This window comes from Buteo buteo, chromosome 26, assembly GCF_964188355.1.
Source record: "Buteo buteo chromosome 26, bButBut1.hap1.1, whole genome shotgun sequence".
Lineage (NCBI taxonomy): Eukaryota > Metazoa > Chordata > Aves > Accipitriformes > Accipitridae > Buteo > Buteo buteo.
In genome coordinates, this window is record NC_134196.1 from 6,504,428 (window position 1) to 6,526,818 (window position 22,391).

A 22,391-nucleotide genomic window follows, 5' to 3' on the forward strand; every position below is an offset into this window, starting at 1 on the left:
CCATGTCATTTCTGAGAGCAGGACTCTTCTGCTTGGATATGGAGCCAAGTGACCATAAAAAAGCTCATGTTGCCACTCAGCACTGACAACCTTAGACTGTCAACAATAATACTTAGCATTTATATAATGCTGTACTGGCATTAGCTAATTAATTCTTACAACACCACTGGGAGATGAGTCACCAAACACCTTTAGAAAGACCTTCATTTTAATACCTCTGGCAATGTTATATGCTGAAAGGCACAGATTACTGGTATTCATCTCAAAGAGACACTAGAAGGTGATGTTAATACTTCACAGATTTTTTTAAAAATAAAAATAAGAAGTAGTGTAAAAAAAAGTAAAAGCTTAGTAATAAGAGTGAGATGTTTATGCTTTTAAATCTTCATTCAAAGCCACCTTGTGTCAGTAGTGGATAAAAGGGAATTCCACCAGAAAACTGGTTAATTTAAAATAAAATCTCAAGGGGTAGTAACTGGTGTCAAATGAAAACCCACCAGTGCAGCTGTGGTAAAACAGCATCTCCTTTAGGTGGTTATTATCGAGGGAAAAGCACTGAAAATTAAAAAAAATTGGTTTTCTCACCTTGACAGCTGGGCCTCCCAGGCAGCATTGAAAGATGCCGTTATCCTGCCAGAGCAGAGCCACACCACTTGGCAGAGCAAACCCTGCTGCAGCAGTGGGAACTTATTTTTTCCCTACTTAGAAAGCACCGTTTTTGGGGTGGGGACTGGTTTGTGTTGGTGAGGACTCACGCTGTTCTTCAGCTGGGGTGGGCACAGCCGCAGTGCTGTCCTTGGCAGATTAAAGTTTATCCTTGCACTTGCCCTTTCTCTTGGGTGACAGCGGGTGACAGGGCTTGTTGAGGAGCATTTTCTCCGCTGCCATCCCGGTCCCGGCTCCTCCTGGGCACCCCCAGCTCCCCGCTGCTGGCCGTGCCTGGTGTCTGATGGGGCATCACCGGCGCAGCCTCCGACCGCGTCTTGCAGGTGACAAAGAGAGGGGCAGGTGTAGCATATACGGCGAAATGCCGAAAATATAAATGTATCGAGCTACAAATGAATATATTTTCCTTTTAGGCTCACCCAGAGCATCTCACTTCCTAGCCTGGTAATTATGCCGACTCCTTCTACTTAAAAGCAGTCTGCTCTCTCCCCAGTCGAGGTATGAAACACATGAACTGGTAACTTCTCTGTGAGTGCTGTGGCTACAAATGAAGGACCTTTTGGAAGGGAAGGTGCCGACACATCTGTGTGAGCCAAACAGGGTGCTCTGTGTCGTGTTAGCACTATGTACTTGCACACAGAAGTACAGCAAACTTCTGGTACTTCTATTTCTGCTGTAGGCCACTGATTTTTTACAGAAGGAATGACTTAGTTGGAATTAAGCTATTCAGAAAATGCATTGTCCACGTTCCTGAATAAAATAATCTTAAAATCAATGCATTGCATTAGGTGTCACATATCCATACATTTTTTTGTTGATTTACTTGTTTGCCGCAAGGACTGTTGAACCCAAAATACATCACAAGTACCTATCCCCCTCAAAAGAACCTCACGCAAGTGTTACAATACATAGTCTATTAAAATACTTAACATACATACTGTGACAACCTTCCAATCTACATATAATGATACCAAACATGTAAAAACTAACCATGGAAGTTCCTAAAACATCAGTTTTGTATACATCATGTACATGTGTGTGTATATATATATATACACACAACATTGATTTAGAAGTTCTTTTGATATACAGGTTATTGATTATATATTTTGTACAGTAATAGGTACGCTCATAATAAAGACATATGTTGCAATTGATATTTTTCTGGATTGTCACAGGTACATTTTATTGTGGTTCATATAAAAAGAAAGCACACATCAGAGCTGTTTGTCAATTTAATGTATGTAAGACAGTAATAAAACACAGTATGCAAGTAAGCTACATCTGTTTTTTTCACCACAGAACTGTAACTTGTCTGCCAACATACTTAGAGCGTTGACACACACACCTGCATTCTGTGGCAGAGATACAATGTATGTGATAATGTGATTAATGCATGTGATATTTGATTTTTTTTAAGCTTAAAATGTAGCCTGTAAAAATTCATTAATCATCTTTAGTTGAATTCAGAGTTGATTTGTTCTCTATGTTAGCTTTAAAATAAATTCAGGAAATTCTTTAATGAGGTACCTTTAGAAACTGCTTTTCAGCCAAATACCTCAGATTTTACTTGCATACATGCAGAAGCAGCCAGCAATGCTATACACTCATGACAAGCAAGTGATTTGATAAACAAGTATGATTTAAGTTTGAAGTTTTCAACAGTTTATAAAAAAACAGGTGAAAAATTATTCTGGAAAACATTTCCATAGCAGGTCTACAAACAGGCTTCAGATTTTTTGAGAGTCTATCTTCTCATACTAAAGGATGTCCATGGCAAGAGACAACCAACTAGCGCTATTTGTATAAACTCTTTTTTTCAATAGTGTTGTATTACTGTGTGTGTTTTGACACACTGGTCTCTATTACTTATCTTTATTATGTAAAAAAAAGTTTTGAAGATAACTCTACTGCCTTATTTAATGCCATATTTTCTGGTTTCAGTTGCAAACAGTAAATGATTGATACCGCATTGCTTTTTTTTCCCCAGGGAATGTCAATTTGTCCTCGGTGGAGCCAGCAAAGTCTGCCAGCTCCCTGCTCGGCACGGGAGTAGCCGGGGGGCTGAGATGGATGCGTCAGTAACGCAACGTGTGGACTGTTTGTTTGGAGAACTCGAACGAAACCAGGAAGCATGATCAAGATAAAGCTTTTAATGATGTTCGCCTCATTATAGTGATGAAGCCTGTCTGTTGTGTCTTCCCCATCATTTACTCAAATTGCTAAGTCATTTTCAAGTTCTTCCGAGAATTAACAAGAATGAAGCTGGCTGTTGGCTGGCTAGAAATCTTTGCTGCTCAATCTTCATTCATTAAAAGCTGTCATGAACAGTGGCCAAGCACAACTGAGGTCCTTAAAATTTATACCATGCCTACAAAGTAAAGGATAGGTTAAATGCTTTAGAAGAGACTCATTTATTTTAGTTGTTCAATTTAGTCGGTGCAGAACCTGATGATATATCTTACGACAACAGAACAGAGTTTTGGTGTAATTTGAACAACAAAATGAAGTGCAGAATCATTTTACTGTGCCAAGCTGAGATCCTGACATGAACTGTTCTAAAAATTGCTGTGGTCTCATTGGCTTCAGCACAGCTATTCCTAGAGAGCATATGAGGGCATATGTAACTTGAGTTTTTCTCCAAGTCCAAAGAAGGTCGAAACTATTTGCTGACAGATTTCCTTAACCATACTTGAGAGGAGAAAAAGTGCCACGTGAGGATGTTCATGCAACAGTGATGTGAATGTTCCACAAAATCATAAAATAACTCTCTGTTTAGCTCTTTGCTCCTTTTCTCTGCCCATACACTATTGTCACGTCTATGTAGTGCCTAATTCTTTAGCTTCCATGCAACTGTTTCTAATATTGCCTGTGAGAAACTTTCAGAATGCTATTTCTCTCTTATGTATACATGTACATACAAAGCTTTTACAGCGTGAATTAAGTTGGGAATATTTGACAGTATTTTCTTTGATGATGCAAGAGGGAAAGTCTGGAGGAAGGAAGACTTACCCTCAGTGGAGGGGAACTAGGTTAGGAAGCACTTAAGCAAACTGTAACATCTTTCATATGAGGAGTGGCTGAGAGCTCTGGGGTTGTTGACCCTCGAGAGGAGAAGGCTCAGGGGAGTTCTTATGCGTGTGTTCTTATGACTGTGTATGCATCCATGTCCCAGCCACATGATGAAAGGGAAGGAATACTTTTCTCAGTAGTGTCCATTGACAGAACAAGAGGCAATGGACACCAATTAAAACATACGAAATTTCATCTGAACACAAGAAAACACTTTTTTACTGTGGAGGTGATCAAATGCTGAACCAGATTGCCAGAGAGAGGTTGTGGTGTCTCCATCCCTGGACTTACTCAAAACCAGACTGGACACGGTTCTGGGCAACTGGGCTCTAGGTGACTCTGCCTGAGACTAGATGGTCTCCGGGGGTCCCTGCCAACCTAAAATCTTCTGTGGTTCTGTGAAGATAAACCAGTCAAAACCTCTGAGATTTGGTAGTATGTAGGAAATATTGTTCCCAGTATCAGGGCTTTCAAAAGCTGTCTCAAACCCTCAAACAAAGCAAATATTCACATTCAGCTTTTTCCTTGCCTTGTCACTTTAGTTTGGTACATCTCCTTTTCCCTCTACTCCTTCTGCTCCTTACATTTTCTGACAAAAAACTGGACAAAGAAGCCTAAGACATAGTGACAGCGACCGTAAAGGTCAGAGTAGACAGGGTAGTGTGGATGTTCGAACAAAGTGCTGGACCTTGCGTGGCACAAACTATTGCTGGGTTTGGGTGGAACAACCTAGCTATCACTCACTCTCGGGAGCCTCATCCAGCATGACCTCCATGCCACACTTCACTGGGACCATGCAACATATCCAGCCAGGCATTCCTCCTTCATGGGAACATTTGGTGTGTCACGTCTAAACTCCTTCTCCAGTGTATGCTCCTCGCTTCCTCGTCCTTGAAGGGACTGCAGAACCCAACAGTGCTATTGGTTTCTTTGCTAAACCTTCACGCTTCTGAATTACTTGTTGGCAAGTAGAGATTCAGATAAAGCTGAAGAAGCCCAAGTAAACAGTCTTTCCCAGTTCTGGTGGTGTAAGGGAAGAGACATCCATTTTTGGAAGAAAATGTGGAACACAGTATGAAAAGCTCTGCAGTTGATCATGCCTTGAGACTAGATCTACATTTAAAACTGAGATGATTAATTGTAATTTTATATTTCGGAGTCCAAAATGCACATACAGAAAATCCTTTTTCAGCTGTTATCTATTTGTCTTGAAGGAGCTTATGTTTTATCAGCGAAGTTCCTCAGATGCTGGTGTTCTGCTTCTGAGCGTGGTATGCAGCGTCTGATATCCACACTGTGCTTAGCAGCTAGATTCTCACCAGGACAAAAGACTTGGATTCCAGTTCCTACATCAGTAGGAAGTATAATGCTTGTTGGAAATGCAGTAGGAAATGAAACTTGTATGGTTTTGTATCCTGAATGTTCACTGGGGCAAGGACAGGCACCCAGACCTTCTTTTCTTGTAGGTAAGTGCCCAAGCCAAAGTCTACAGTGTCAGGTGACTCTTGCTCATACTGTACGGTCCATGGGACGCTTTGTTCTTCTGTGCGATCCAGAGCAATTTCTGCAGAAAGGACTGCGATTACTTGTATACGTGCACACACGTCCAGTTCGGGATGTATTCTGATCTAAACAGCTTAAACATGTGGGAGGTACAACTTCACATCACGTTAGTCAGAAGAAGAAAATGAACACATATGTGTGAAAAAATTATATGAGTGCTCTAACAAATGAGCACTCATATTATTTTTGGTAAACAGTAAAATGGTAAATGGCAAAACCCTATAGACTCCAGAGGAAAAAAAAAGATAATGTGCTACTCAGTTTAGAAAAACAAGGGTTTCAACATCTCACTCAGGAAGGACTGCACCCGTGAAAGAACAAGAAATAACCTTCTAGTTGGGAAAGAAGGCGGACGGGGTGAGCGGAAGGTGTGGCGTAAACTTCTCTTTGTCCTCAGTGTTTCCCACTGAATAGCAAATGGTTTAACAGTCAGGGTGCTGATTTCTGCAGAGCCCATTCATAAGCACATTCTGCATGGAGAATTAGTCATGAACTTTTATCTCGCTACTGTAATTCTGCTGTAATTCTCACTAAATGTAATGGGTGAACTTGAAATAGAAAAGGATTAAGTCTTCATTAGATCTCAGAGCAGTTTGGATAATTGTCATATGAATCTTCTTGGGCTAAGATCTCATGAGATAAAATGACAAGAATCAACAACTTAGTGTAGCCAAAAATGGGCAGTCTTGTTCCCCTGCCTGCCCCATCCCCCTTATCCTCCTTTGCTCCAGTGGTTATGTTGTGTGAGCACAGCACGTTGGTCCCTTCTGTTTTAACTCACCAATATGGTAGAAAATTAACAAAGAAAAAGACATGGGCTGTTTTTTCTGTCTCAGTAACAGGTTGGATAGGCTTACAGAGGGCTGAACGCTAAAGCCAGTGGCAGGAACATGCTTGGGCTCCTGAGATCAGGAGGGGAGAAAGGCAGAAAGCGGGTACAGGTGGCAGGAACAGAAAATAAGGGGAGAGCAGCTCTCCCCCTTTTCACAAAGCAAACCGTTAGACCATTACTGAAACAAGATACTCTGCTCTCTGTGTCTGCTATATGCACAGCCCATCTTGTACAAAAAGTTAGCTTTTTCAGAGGAATGTTCCTAAATACAAATTTAGTACTCAGTGCAGCTAATGGACCTGCACCAAAACTTAGGTCTCAAGTTCATTGAGCTTTGACAGGTTTCTTAGTCTCAATCAAATGCCATATTCAGAGTAAAATTTCAGTTGGAGGGCTTTTTTCCTACTGATGCTCTTCAAAAGAGATTATGAGTCTCTAAATCTGGGGCCATATCTCATATTTTTGGCTTATGCATTTGACTCTTCAGTTAGCACATTTGACTCTTTCACTAATGCATTTCAGTATGATTGTTGCATTTAGTGGCAGATTAAATTCATCCAGCCATGGGCCTGCTACTTCGTAATTTTAACTTCAGAACATCTGAGGGGTATTACCTATTTCTGACTCATTTTTTCCTGCTTAAATTACAAGATCACAATATAAGATTCTCCTCCTTACTGCTCCCTGAGGACTTTTTATGCTCTCTTCCCACTGACCTTTAAAAATTTCCTATGAGGACCTATGTCATAGCTGCCAATTAGAATATTGTGGGGAGAGTAATATCTTTTATTAGACCAACTTATTGATGCAGTGGGAAAAAATGAGCAAACTTTCAGCTCAACAACCCTTCTAACCAAAAGCTAGTCTGTTTTTTCTGACTCTCATTTGCTCTAATAAAAGATATAACTTCTCTATACAAAATGCCTTGCAGATTTCCTTAGGTCAGCACATCCAAGACAACATTACAATTGTTATTAAAGTATTCAGCAGAGTCTCCCAAACCTGATCAGGAATAAAGCAGTTTATCCCAGAGGCATATTGCGCTTCTGAACAGCCAACAAAGTGTTTCTGGGTAGTTTGGAATTAAAATTCACGCTTTTCTTACATATCACCAGACCCATCTCCTCACCAGGGATGGTCAACCTGTGTATCAAGACAAACAGGTCCATTACCCTGTCTTCAACTCAAGACAGAGTTAATTTGTCCGTAACCTTTTTTTTCCTAGTGCCAACACAAACATTGGATCCAAAGCATAACTGGTGGTATGTATTGAATCACAAGGCTTGTTAATTAATCCCGTGGTGGTTCTATTACCCATGAGGTCCTGAGCTGATGCACTGCCTAGCCGACGGCTAGTCACCAAGGTATCTCAGCTTTCAGGTGTTCACTGGGATCACACACTAGCAGACCTGGTGTATGAAATGTACTTTTGGAAATCACAGCATGATAGTGCTCAAACGGTCCCCATTCAGTTCACACTGTGCTGAGTACTGTCCTGGGACACTTATAGTCATGTTTGTGATGGGGCACATACAGCACCTAACGTCATTTCTAAAGTTGCACCTAACCAGGCGAAATCTGGAGAAATCATTTGTCTGTAGCAAAGAAACTGAAAATGAGCTTTCCATAACAGGTGTAAGAAGCAGTATCCTTTAGAAATATCCCAATAATTATTTTTGTAGGCAACAAAAGCCATGCCTATTCAGAAGTAAGCTTACAAAAAAGTGTGCGTATGTAATGCACATTAAAACATACTATTCTTTTCATTCATTTTCACAAGAATATGTAATCTTATCTGCAGTATGTGCTGTCAGAGGCTACTTCACACCGGTCTGTCAGAATTCTATTGGAGAACTTTTCTACTGTTGACAGGTTTGACAGGTTTCTCCCATTTAGAATGAGTCCTTTGCATTGCACTAAAACATATGCAACTTCATAGTTTAGGTAATGAAGGAATACTTTGGTCAGTACCTGTTATTACATTCTGTTTTGATTTAAAAAGTAGAACCACACAGAATGAGTATTGCACACAGTCTTTGGTTTAAAGTGGGTATCAGATAATCTCCAAGTGTAACTACATACAGGAATTTTAGCCCTCCTCCGTTTACATTTTTCTTATTGACTTGGAAAACATAAAATCGCCACTACAAATTTTCAGCCATACGAAGAATGCTGAGATGGTAAATAATAGAGATGTTGGACTAGCAGGCACTGAGTAATCTGAATTTCTTGCTAACCTGGCAGCAGTCAAACAGTAAGTGTACGGAGGCCAACAAGAAGTCATGACTTTCCAAATACAGACCACTGGCTACATTTTCATTTAATATACAACAACAACAGCAGTTTTCTCACTGCAGGCCTACATCATTGACTTTCTTCTTAACATTGATCATTACCATTTCTGCCCAGACACTAAATTTCACCAGGGGATGAAGATGAGTTGAGAGTTGCTGTGTCCTGGTTTCAGCTGGGATAGAGTTAATTGTCTTCCTCATTAAACTCACTCATTAAACCACGACATGCTGTTAATGCTCAGCTTGCACGTAAGTAAGAGTTAACTCTAACAAACACACTTCGAGTTTTGGAAACTCCACCCTCCTGACATTAAAAAAGAATTGGGATCATACCAGGAAATCGGTGAAGGCTCAGCTCATAGTGAAAAGATGTGATCAGAAGGATTTATATGATGAAGGATATGCACAGACTTAGGGATAAAGAAAAAAGAAAATACACACATGGCCACCCTCTTCTTCCCTCCTTCCCTCCCCTGTGATGGTGCTCCTACAATTTCGGTTGTTCCAGTAGCTGCATTTCAGCAGGATGACAAAAAATTTATAAAGAGACATGAGAATGATAAAGAATTAGAAAATATTTGGACAATAGAAGGTTCTAGAAGTTCAGTCCATTTAACTTATTGAAAGAATGGAGGAAGGTACAGGAACATAGCCTATAAATACCTATAAGAGAAACACTAGAAGAGACAACTCTTCAATTTAGTCCACAAAAGTGTAACAGCCTCTAATGGAAGGTAAGGTTAGAGAAATCCAGTCTAGAAATAAGATGCAATTTCAAAAAGTGAAGGTAGTTAAGCATTGGAACAATTTTTAGACTTCAGAGTAGATTCTCATTTCTCACATACTTAAATTGCAATTGGGCTTATTTATAAAATATATTTCTCTATTTTAACTACAGCTATTGAAATCAGCTATTGAAGTGAGACATTTCCTATATGCTATATTGCAGGCCTGACCACAAAAATACCTTATAATCTTAATATTGGTGTATTTTCTGCTGTTACTTCCAGAGTTACTGACACAAGATAAGTGCAAATGTATATGGTCCCAACTGTAAGGGGCTTTTAACTCTCATCAACAGCCTCTTCGTTAGGACTCCTGTGTGGAAATGAGTTGGACGCTGTTGAACTGTTTACACTGGGCTGTTAAGCATTGTCTGTTCTTATAAGAAACAGAAGACTTTGAAAATGCATGCACTTTAAAATATAGCATTCATTTTTTAGAAGTTTTTCTGTACTTGAATGTTAGCGAGCCCCATGTGCAGAGAAAGAGGGGAAGAGCAGAGAACACCTGGGAGCAATGCTAGCAGGAATGAAGACTCGCACACCTCTCCTGCAGCAATTTCAGCCCCTACCCTGGAAAACCAGACGTTGCTTGTTTGCCTTCTAGTGGCTTGAGTTTAGAACAGTTTCAGCCAAGAATAGGTCTTGCAAAAGAGCTAAGTGAAACTGAGAAGTTATTAGCTCACAGACACTTACTATTATTATAACGAGTTCTGAAATGTCAAGATGCCTTTGGTGGGAAACATCTGTGAAATGCCACATACTGTATCAGGAATGTGTAAGGACTAGATCAGCGGTACATGTGCGTGAAGCAGAGCTAGAGAATCATGATTTCAAAAGAAAAAATGCTTTCAAAGTAGATGTGGCTTCTCTGATACTAGCGACTTTTCATTCAAGCAACTACGTTAATATTTTTGGAAATCTTTGGCACAGCTGTGTCTCTGAAACAGAGGTCTCTCTGGAGCTGCTCCACTTAGTGCAGGATGGGTCCCCCCTGGTGCAACTGGGCCTACTGAATATAGCAAAAAAGACTGTGTGCTTTACACGTCATAACATAATTTGAAATGACCTTCACAGACTCCTCTCATTCCCTCCTGGAATATTTGGGACTAAGGATAGAGGCAAGGACTGGCACCTAAATTGCTGCGATACAGACAATCCTGCTCCTGCTGCTCCTGAGGATGTAAACTCATGGGCCTCTTGTTTCCTTTAATGAAGCTACCTTGATTTACATCACTGCTCAGGGCTAGATTACAGCAATATATGGAGCAGTAACATATGAACTTACCCACCTGAACATTTTATGATGCGATATCTTAATGTGTAAAAAACTACTCCTCTTAGTGAATGAAAACTGCTGTATTAGTGTGAATGTATTTTTTCTGCAATACATTCTTGGTTTTTAGCACTTTTTTACTCCTTTACCATCTGAACTATGTTTAGATTTACAGGATGGGGGTTTATGTTAATAACACACTTTTCCTTGCTGAGAGGCATAAACTCACTCAGAGATGACCTTTGTCTGCTGGGGTATCAAGGCTGCTTTCGGATCTTGCTGATCTTTCTCTTCTCCACTCCGGAGCACTAGTGACCGTCTCTGCGCTAGCTGGACTAAATTAGTCTGCACTCCTCTGATCCGTTCTGCTGAACACCGAAGGCTTACCAGAAATCTCTGTTGCTTATACGCTGTTCTGCTAAATTTAAATGGGTCAGAAACTCTCACCATGCTGTCACAAAAGCTATTTTTAAAGTTAATACAGCTCAGAGCCGGATTAGCGAGCGCACATCCCTCTAACCGTGCAGGAGCTCAGTATGGTCCAGCAGGAAAGCGTGCCCTTGGCGAGCACACGTGAGGAGCATCTTTCTGTGTCAACGCTCGTGGCCACCTGTTCGGATGGCCTAGTGCCCTCTCGCAACGTGGTCAGACAGCTGACTTCGGGCGTTCGTAAAAGCAAGGACAGGTTTAGAGCCATACAAGGAATAACACTGCGAATGCCAGCTCTTCGGCAGTCCCGCATGTGACAGCATCGGTAGCACATGCCCGTTTCTTCTCATCGTTTGTATGTTACTAAAAGTGTAGCAGAACTGTCAAGAATACAGAATTTCTGGCACATAATTCTGGCTGCCAAAAATACATACATTCTGCACTGGGAGAAGACAGGAGAAGAACATGGAGAATTGGATTCTTCCTGTATCGATTTATACTAATAATCAGGTAGTCTAATTTTGCAGAACAAAATAGGGCTTTTTGTTGGTTTTTTTTCAATATGGAAAAACTTTCCCTATATATATGATGGGTCTTGTTTAGATGAGATGAACACTAAAGGCTTGGGTGTATATTTTCTACACAGAAGCCATACACAGCTGCACTAAGACAATAATTCACAAGTGACCTGCCGCTGTTTCTTGTGTGAGATGTGGCAGCAGCAATATTCAAGAGGAATACTTTCCCTAGTTGAAGTAAGACAACGTAAGAATGTTCAATTACTCAACGTATTTACTTATTTCAGTTTATGAATGAGTCATTATTCCATTTTGCAACAGTATCTGAACATCCAAATGTCATTCAGTGTACTGCTTGTTTTGCTCTTGAAAAATACCCTCTAGCAAAATCACTATGAGAAACACAGAACAACTTTACCTTCTAATTCCATTTCCACTTCAGATAACCTTGAAAAAGAAACATTTTTTCAGTAAGTCCAGAAACCAGATGGGTTTGGATAGTAAAGGTCAAAGAGAAATTAAACTCCAGAGGAGGAAAATTGACTCTTTAAATATGTCTCCAAAAAGTAAGTACTACCTTTTTATTCTCTGAAGTGTCCTTATGACCTACTAACTGATAGGTGTAACTGATAACAACCTATACAGAGTCGTTTCTGGACATGGGCCCAGCTACATTGCTGGCTTCTGGCTGGACGTCAGACTAAGGAAAATCAGGTTTCTTGGAAATGCAACTGTCTTAATGCACTAACCCCAGAAAGGCAATTAATTTAAGAGAATTACAAGTTAAGATGGTATAAGCCATCTTAAAAACTGTTAAGAAACTGAAAATAAGTTTGACTCATCTGCATGAATGATCAGATTGTAATTTCATATGATTTTACATGTCAAGTTCAAGTAGCAGCATCATATATTACCATTTTTTCATTATTTCTTTGTGGAAGTGTCCTCTTCAAAAACTGAACTACCTGTTCATAGTTAACTAGTCAGATTAACAAAATACAAGCTTCCCTTTGGTGTAATTACAAGTTACATTATTTTACTTACACAGACATTGTCAAATCAAACTCTCTAACAAAAACACGCCTGAATGGAATCTCTTTCACGAGAGATCATACACGGATGATTATGAAGAGAAATATCTCATCCGTACAATAATTAGAGTTCTTCAGGATGTCTTCTGCAAATCCTGTTCTTGGTTTGCCTGTGTCTGTTGCTTTTGCAGTCAAAGTCTCTTGGTCCGCCATCTGCTCGCTGGAGCTGTACGTGTGTCCGCAGATGTCCTCATGCAGAGGGCAAGACCGTAGAGGTTTCTAAGCCCCGAATACCATGATAACAACGAAACAGAGTGAGCTGGTCATTATATACATATGAACAACAGACCCTGAACGTATTCAGCTACTCTACAATTAGGTTTTTTTCCTTATTTTGAAATTTTTTTCACAGACATACACACACATACATATATCCTGTCTTGGTGAGTCACAAGCGAAGGAGCTGAAAATTTGGAGTTTGGGAGAGACTGTAACGCAGCATTACCAAAAGACCTCTACCTCCTAAAACAGTAGTGTTCTGTCAAAAGTATACTTACTTTTATGTGACTGTTCTAGGAATATCAGAGAAAGAAATGGGACGTGGAAACTCTGCAGATGGTCTCCAGGGACTGCTAATACAGGCCTTACACTGACCTGAGAGATGACTGCGCTGTGATAAGCCTAAAATGAGTCTAACACATGCCTGGGTCTAAAAATCTGTAAGTACTTCGAGGGAAGACTGTGATTGGTTAGAAGTGATATTTTGTTTGAATAAGCCCAGCATCAAGGGCAGCGTCTCTGCAGCCTTCCTGTTTTAGGTAAGCACTGTTAAGCAGGATTTTGGAACTAAACCTGCCAAGAAAGATGTTGTGCTTCCAATTCTATCTCAATCAAAGAGAAATACATTAAGGTTTTATGGGCAGAAACGTTTTCTGACTGATAGAAAGATCCTGGTAAGACCCTTCAATAAAGTGGGGTTGCACAGTCCTGGGGTGATTAGGGAGAAAGAACTACCGAATACATGCTAATCAAATTCATGGATAATCATCATCATGTTTTAGAGGGAATAAGTAGGCCAGTATGTTAGGCAGCTGGATATCAATAAATTCCTACTGTCTGCACCAGCTGGTAAATCTCCCAGTTCAGAGAACTGGCCAGCCTGGGTCTTTTCTGGTGTGCATTAAGATAATCTGTATTTCTGAGAATCATCATCCTTCTCGACTTGGCTTCCAGCCAGAAGCCAAGTCATAACATCGAAGAAGGCTGCTTTTGGGTTCGCAACAGAGATTTTGTACCAAGTTATGGGATTTTGGCTGGAAGGGAGGATGCATTGGAGAATAAACTAAAGACAAGGCGAACTCTGAACACTGGAACTAACAAAATATTCACGACCCTAATAAACTTTGTCTGATCTGCCAGTGCAGCCAGAGAATCAGGAAGGCTAGAAGACAAATATGTGTAAAATGTTACAGACCCCACTGTGAAAAAAAGAGGCTGGAATGAATCTGAGATGTCTTCTGTCCTGCATCAAAAGGCAAATAATTTCCTATTCTCAGTTTTCTATCACTGGCTGATAGCACCTTTGGGATATACTGTGAGTCAATGCAACTCCTTCTCATGGCTCGACAAGAAATGTCTGCTCAGCCTGTCCACTGGCTTTTGCAGATACAGCAGAAATGACCCAAAATCAGTGGTTTCTTCTCACCAGCTCTTGTGTAGCACAGAAACAGTATCCCTGGAACATGAACAAGAAACACAAAGTTCCAGGAACCTATTTTTAACAGAGTTTTAGAAGTAAGATCTGCCACTAGTTTTCTCCAAATCATTGTTAGTTTTCCTAAAAGGTGCTGAGCAGTACTAGTGGCAGGCTAAGCTGAAGCTTTAGAGCTGTTCCTAAAAGCTCTGGCCCTGAAGAACTCCCAGAGAAAGGTTCCAGAACTGGAAGGAAATCTAGGAGAAAGCTTGTATGCAGATTTGACACCAGACTTCTAGTAGCTTAAAAAAAAAAAGAAAAAAAATATAAATAAATCTCCTTTTCTTTAAAAGGAGTTTCCAAAGAAGAAGGAGGATGATCACTACAATTGCACACCAGCAAACAACAGTGATGCTTTTCCATGCAAGCATAGCATAAAATTGCCATTCTCCTATACCAATGCACCAGATTTCTCTACACCAATCCCTTCTTGGTTTTGTTTTTATTATCTAAGTCTCTATTAAAGGAGTAAAGGAGATTTTTTTAATTTCTAAGCATGTTATCAATAGAATTACAGGTCAGAGAGCTAGAACCTTTGGCAAAACTTGGAAGGAAAAGCCATTCACTCTTAGAACATGTTTGTGCAGTTACGGTGAGTTTGCAATTTGAGTTTGGAAGAATAAGGAAAGGACAGATCTCACTGGCCAGTAAGGATTGCAGAAACCGAGACAACCAAGGAGAATCTTGAAATCTGTTTGTTTTCTTTGGATTTTAGAAAAAGATTGAGAGCAAGTTGCTCTTCATGTAACTCCACCTAGACAGCAGGAATATATTTTTTTACTTGACTATGGACTGCCATCTAATGGTCGTAGTTAATAATGCTGAAGGACATGTTGAATACTTTTTAAAAAATCTAGCTTGAACGAAAACACACATAGGGCCTCATATAACACTGCTGGATGGATTTCAGCTGACTGGTGATTTGCAGTTGAGGTTAAATTTTTGACATACTATTTCAGATTTACAATAGCATCACTCTGAAAGATTTTTTCACTACAGTGAAGAATGTCTAGAAAATTCCAGTGTTGCTTTACAGAACAGCTGTGACTTTAAGTTGAATTTTCCAGGAAGCTCATGCATGTCTGGCTGTCAGAGAATTTTTCTGGAAAGGAGCACAATTTCCTCTTGCTGCCGGGGTTTAATGACCTATCATTAGCATGTCAAAAAAGGTCTCTCATAATAAGGAGAGCATGAGGCTCCAGCTAAAGGTAGCAGCCCTGTTAACAGAGGTTTGGGTTCTTTGAGAAGTAAAGTGTCTTCTCCTTCTCAGGCTGAAACATGAAGTAGTTCAGTGCTGAAAAAACTGATACTAACTGTTGATGACCTTGCCACTTATAGCTAAAATCTAATGTTGTTTGTTTAACAAACCAGCTGAGAAACTAGCGACAAATATCCAGTGTCAACGGAGATATCTCTTCACAGTTCAGGGTGCGGTACAAACCAGACTGAAGACTAGGAAGAATATCTTTGTTCAACCAACGGCACCTCCCAGCAGCACCCATGCTTGCTACCTGTTGGAAGCCATTCTCAGTACCAATGAACTCAAAAACTTCCCTTTCCTTTACATGCCAAGGAGCGCGCTAGCTGGGAATGTTTATTCTAGCTGAAGCTCTGGCATTAAAGAAATCCCTCGTCATAATGTAATCACAGAATTTAAGGAGAACGTAAATATTTTAGGATTAAGTACTTTTTGGTTTGTATACCAGAAAATATCTTCATTTAAAATAAAATGCAGCAAAGTAGATATCGTGCTGAGTATCTGGCTGTACTGCTCAAAAGGAAAATCTAACATGCTGGGGGAAAAAACCCAGTTGTTTTAAAAATACAAAATGTGACTGTTCAGATAACATTCAGGTTAAATACATTATTAAGAATGATTTTGTTGCCAAGTGTTTTATTACAATTCTTTTAACTTTTAATTTGTCAAATAAAATGCAGAGGGTCAATGGTTGATATCAGTATATCATATGGTCTCACTTAAGCAACGTTTTAGCAATTCTTATTCATGCTAAATCCTTAGTTCCTTATGTACTGACTGAAGAAGGACAACATTTATACAGTAACAGCAAAATGCCAAAGCATAAACAACCACCGCTCAAATCCTTAAGGTAGCCTTCTATACAACAGGTTAATTTTAACTTCTATGCATGTAAATTTGAGTAGAATTTCACATGCATTTGGATAAATAATGTTTATCTCTGGAAGAAATGTTCATTGTTCTGACCACCAGAAGGCCTCCTTACACTGGGAAAGCTGCTGCGGCAAAGTCATTATGCTTTTCCTCTGCTTAGTTTTTACATCATTGGGTTAAAGAAAAAAAGTTATCAAATTTTTAAAATGTTTTTCTTTCCAACCACATAAAATATTGATTTTAGATGTATAATGCTTTATGAAGGGTTACGTTTGAGGAATATTTCTAATAACACATTTCTCATAGTCCTCCCCTCTCCACCGAATGATTTTTGTTATTATTTTGTACGCTCAGTGCTGGGAGTTTTCATCAGATATCCATCTCTGGCATCTCTAGTCTTCCCTAACAGGCACAGCTGACTCACTTGTGTCATATTTAAGGTGATAAAAGGCTAGAGCCCTCTCATATTGTGGCCTGGAGTTCATAGCATCTGTTTAATAACACACCTGAATGCAAAATTTCAGATGATTGACTGAAGTAGTATATTGGAGATGAGACCAGTTCTTTGTCATAGATTTTCTCTTTATGGGACAAATCTAGAATTCTGAATTTATACTGAAACACATTTTCCTTTCATCATTTTTGTGTGGAAAGGAGCTTTGTAATTAAAAAGTTGGTAAGATTTAGCATTTAGGTAGATAAGATACATTCACCTCACTCTTAGAGTTATTGTTTCAGATGACTGTAGTACTATTAAAAAAGAGAGAATCTTGTAGTCTTGTGCATATAGATTTCCTGTGATTTCAAAATTAACCTACAATAAAACTAGTTAAAAAGCAAGAAGGAAATCTGAGTATTTTCCCCTGACAACATTGCTTGCCAGGATCTTTAATCTTTTCAAACTGTAATCAATGCAAGCCAAAGGACTGGGCTCCAAATATTTTCTCATACTTTAATGCACTTATATTTTGCAATCGATGTATTTTAAATACCAGAAAGTGTGGCCAATTTTAAGATATTTTAAACACCATTGTCAATATATCTCAAATATGTTCTATTTCTCTTGCTCTGTTGCTTACTTATTCATAAAAATATCTTTTTGCAGCAAGTTAAGTAATTACTCAAACATACTGAGAAAAAAATGCACTTCTGTGTTTCTAGGAGCTGGTGATTTAGCACTTCTAAGCTGTCTAGACACACGCATTTTCAAATTTCGAAACTTTTGAAATGTGTCGCCTATCATATTGACTGTTTTCCCATTGCACATCTGCATTGGTACTGGACATAACCAAATTAAGTACTCTCTAATTCTGTAGTTCTTAGATATTCTGACTGTCTTTGAATCTTTCCTACTCAGTCATTGTCAGACAAAAATGTCATACTGCAGAAGCGGGGCACTGTTGCAAATGACATAGACCAAAAATTTGAAAAGTATACACTGATTTGGATTACCTTCATTTTCACTTTTTCTAAAACATGGCTCAGGTTAAAGGCACTTAAAATCAGTGGACTCTCTAAAACTTGAAACTGTACTACTGTACTTCATTTAGTCCCGCTCTAAAGTAAAAGTAGTTGATTTAAGATTTACAGGTGAGGGCAGCAATACATATTCTTATTATTTTTCAAGGATGCTGCCATCTTATTTACTACAACTATTTCTTTATTGTACTGAAAGAAAGGACAGAGAAGCCAGAGTTTGTTATATTCCATGGTTTCATTACAAGGCTGTTATGATAGGAGATACAAGATACATAAATAACAATTGCAACATAGACTGTTGTGGCAGTAAGTTCCAAAATTAGTTATTTTTTCTTTTTATGACTTGTTCCTAAGGAAAAATATAGAACTATTAGTTCAATTTTCATCTTATTAGGATTACTTAAAATAATAATTGGGAGATTTATTTGTTTGCAACACATTCAGTCACACACTCTTTTCCTCTTATTCAGAGGTTTTTTAAGTGTAACAATGGAGGTTTTTTTTTTAAAAAATGAACAGCCACTTGAGCATGTAGGCTGTGAATTTTAAGTAACTTTTTAATGCCCATTGAAGTTAAGCCAGATAATTATGTGAAAGTCATTTACATTAGTTTGATTTTGCCACTTCAGCCTAAAGCCAGTGATAAAAGAACTGCCCAATTCCTTCTCATGTAATGAAAGCAGCTAGCACCAGTGATTCAACCGAGTGAAACTGTAAATTAAAATGGTTTTCTCCCACATAGAAATCTACATAAACCAAATGTTCCATATTCATTCATCACCTATTTTACAGTGTAAGCACTCTTTAGATATCACACATCTAAAGGACAACATTGAAACTCAAACAGCAAAAGGCTGAAAAGGAGGTATTTTTCTTTCAGAATATTTTACCAAATAATAAGCAGGCTCTTTATGTATTCTTTGCTGAAACTATCGAGATGAAGCACGATGAACGCATTGTAGTTACCGGGTTTTTGTTCAATGAAATGTGCACCCGGTACTTCCACAGCTGGAGGCCACTTTTCAGACTATCCGTACCAGGGCTGGATACTTACAGTGTGGGCACCAGGGCTTAAAGCAGGTTTTTGAGCAGATCTGGGCTCTGGTAGCCAAGGCACCTCCAAACCAGTGTCAGTGTGAGGCAGGTACTTCCAGCTTTGCTGAATTTCAAAGTCTCTGGAAGCTGACTCTCCTACCTCACACAGCCAACTGGTCTCGTCTTGCCTCTGTGAGCATCATCCCCTTCCAGCTCCTGCTGGGTTTCAGTTGTCATACGGAACCACTAATTTGAGAATGAAAACTATGGTCTGGCTCATCACTCTTGAAAGATTACCAACCACCCCCTCTGCAGTAATTATGGGCTCCGTATTGCAGGGAAAGCATCACAGAGAGCAAAATTTCCCCTCCCATCAGCACCAGACATCTCTGTTCACCAGGGAAGCATTTTGATGGCAAGGGATATTCTAAGTGCAGACTATGCAACAGATACCTGTACTACCTGTACCGTATGGGAATAAGTGATCTCATTGGGCTGTTCTCGACTTAGTTGTAGGTTGTATTTGTGAGCGTAAGTAGCTGCTGTAATTTCTCATCACCTCAGTTTCCCTGGGGCAGAATGGGTAGAATTCATTAACATTTGAAAAGCCATCTGAGATCTTGAGATGGAAGGCGATGCGTAAGTGCAGATCAAAGAGAACTGTGCACCAATACTGATAGAAAGGAGAATACCGCAGCTCAAGTTATAGCCTTAAGTACACCATTAGCGTAACCTCAGTGAAATTTATCTGCATGAGTGGAGGTTGTGAAGGATGCCCAAGGACATGGGTAAGCTCTTGAGGATGTGACCGGTGTCTTCAAAGTCTCCTCAGGTATCCTTTCACTTTAGTGGGAATTATCAGTGTTTATGACCTGGCAGGACTGGTTTGTAGACATACAATGTGTTTGTAATTTTATTTAGCATCTGTTTAAACAAGGCATTAGAACGAAAAGATCCCTGATACAGAAAGAATGAACCAGAAGACCTTTTATCTGTAAGAAACTAGTTGAAAGGAAGAGTGGATGATGAAACCACTTTTTTGAGGTAGTTGGTAATTTATGGAATGAGATATATACTAATATGAAGAGCATCGCAAACATGCCTAGACTAAATACAGGTATAATAACATAATCTCCTTCGTGCTCTTTTGCAAATGGATATACAAGGACACATTCTTTTAAAAAAATCACCAGATAATTCTGCTTTTCCATTACCCTTTTCAGGCATTTATCCCCTGATTTCATCCCTTGCAAGGGAGAAGAGAGGAAGTAAGAGTCAGGATGGTTAACAGAATAAAGTCCTTTTCTGACCTGAGTCTTAGCAAACTGTTATTTTTAGCTTCCCCACAGCAAATGACAAATTCTTTGTCCTATGATATAAGCCATTGTTTAAAAGGAAACTTAAACAGACTGTGACTGTTCTTCTCAAGTAATAGTATTGGCCTGAAAACCACAGGTATATAAAGCTTCATGTTATGTCATTCTTCTTTAACATTGTAACAAAATTGTACTGATGTACCCTTATACATTCTTTATCCACAGACTGAACTTGTAAGAAATAGCAGCGATCAAAGCAGTTGATTAATGTGGACACTAAGGCAAGATTATAACTTAGCCTGGATGTATCCAACCATAATGATTTTAATCTCAGCTTTGCCATCAAACACCTTTATTTCTGCACGCAGCAGAATTACCCTAATTATCTGGGGTTCCTTTCTTTCTTTCTTTTTTTTTTTTTTTTTTTTTTTTGTTGTTGGACTAAACATTAAAAAGCTGCTCCAGAGCCCTAAGCGCCTCCTCAGCTATAAATCAACAGAAATGCTGCAGACTAGCCCTCAGAACTCACAGATGTTCTTGCGAACAAACCTACCCACAATGAGCTTGGCTCCCCACCTGCCCCCACTCTGCATTTTGCCTTCTGCAGCTGCCTAGGCAATATACATACCAGACAGCATGCCTTGAGAATTGACAAAACAGAGGCCATTCAGATGGATCTTGTTTGAGAATAGAAAAAAATAAATGAGAATGCTGTCACATTGCTGCAGCTCAGATACTCCAGAATTGTTCATTAATACTTGTCACTGAGAGATGGGCAGAGCGTTGTTTTTGCAAGGTAAATCAGGGATTGTCCTTTTGATGTCATGATTTTAAGCTTGGGATGTTTCCAGCAGTGCTAAAGAAAGCGACAAATGCTCAGATGACTTGGAAACACCCTCTGAGTGGTTGGAGAGACTCTTCCTGAAGTGCGGTTTCTTTTGAAAGGTCCCCAACATTCAAGGTCTCTATTCCATGCACGGTTACTTCTCTTTTCAGTTCCCTGCAAATGCTGGTCTCCCTTCTTTTTTCTGGCTCATATCATATGAGGTCACAGCTGACCTCATATCTGGCTCAGCTACAGGTCCATTGGGTCACTTGTATCTCCACTGAGAATACATGCCCTGCCTTTCCACTTTTTTCTTGTTAATCTCTGCTTCTCACTCTCTCCTGGACACCTTTCCATCAGTGCTTTCTTTTCTTCTGTATTCTGCCTGTGTTTGTGTTCATATTCTCTCCTGTTTGTTATAACGCATTCATTTCCTATCTCTAGCTAGAAATTGTACCCTCTTTCTCATCACCACAGCATTTCTTCCCCCAGTGCCCCCGGGAAGAAGATTCTGTTCATGCATCTATCTGCTGATGGGTGCTGTCCCTGCATCCCCAGCTCTCCCACTGCTCTCCTGCCTGGACACTGGGGGCTGGAGAGAGACAGCTGATGGCTCTTCTGCAGGGGTTTTTGGTGAACTAAAAGCCGCAGCTATGTATGTGAGCACAGCCCTGGCATCAGGATTGAATTAGCAGACAGAATTTTATATGCCAGACAACAGCTAATGGAATGAAATTTAAGTGCCTATGTCCAAAATTGTATTGTTGAAAACTTCTCAGCTGCCACAAAATCCTCAGGACCTCTAAACTGATTCCTATTTCAGGTTTTCCAGACTTGAAGCTCTGCTGTTCAGTGCCTTGCTAGTATTTAAAGCCAATTTTGAATTTTGAGCAATGCAACACACTTATCAACACAAGCTTAGCAGTCCAGATCTCACAAACAACAGAGGTATATGCGCCTTTCTTTTGAAATGCTCAAGGTGTTCCCAGAATTCATGCATAAAATAAGACTAACCACAATGTGGGAGGCCTGGATTTAATTCTATCTTTTGAGGAATTCAAGCCAATGTCTCCTATTTCTCAGGAAAGAATCTTAAAACCAGACAACAGACCATGCTGGCCTGAGCCAGTGGAAGGTGATTGTACCTCAGACCTAGTGTTAGAATTGTGGGAGCTTCAGAAAGAGTTAAAGACGCGGACCCTTCCATCCTTCCATCTGCATGTGGAATAACTTCATGGCTACAAAATTTAGGTAACAGTGAGGTTTCCCAGAGATGGGGATTCCAAGTAGTTTTCCCAGTTGCTTGTTCTTCTCTGCAATACTATTTTCAATCTACATAGTTAAAAACATGTCATTCCAAAAATAGGCTAGTGCCATCAAAAGCGGGT

At 39.6% G+C, this 22,391-nt stretch overlaps 1 long non-coding RNA gene across 1 annotated transcript in view; it reads right to left on the reverse strand.

The window, feature by feature from the left end:
• Positions 1–12,630: 12,630 nt before the first annotated feature.
• LOC142045043 (uncharacterized) overlaps positions 12,631–22,391 on the reverse strand; it is a 28,081-nt gene continuing 18,320 nt past the window's right edge. Inside the window, exon 3 of the long non-coding RNA XR_012654507.1 lies at positions 12,631–12,742. This is a non-coding gene — a long non-coding RNA (uncharacterized LOC142045043). The remainder of the gene's footprint in view (positions 12,743–22,391) is intronic.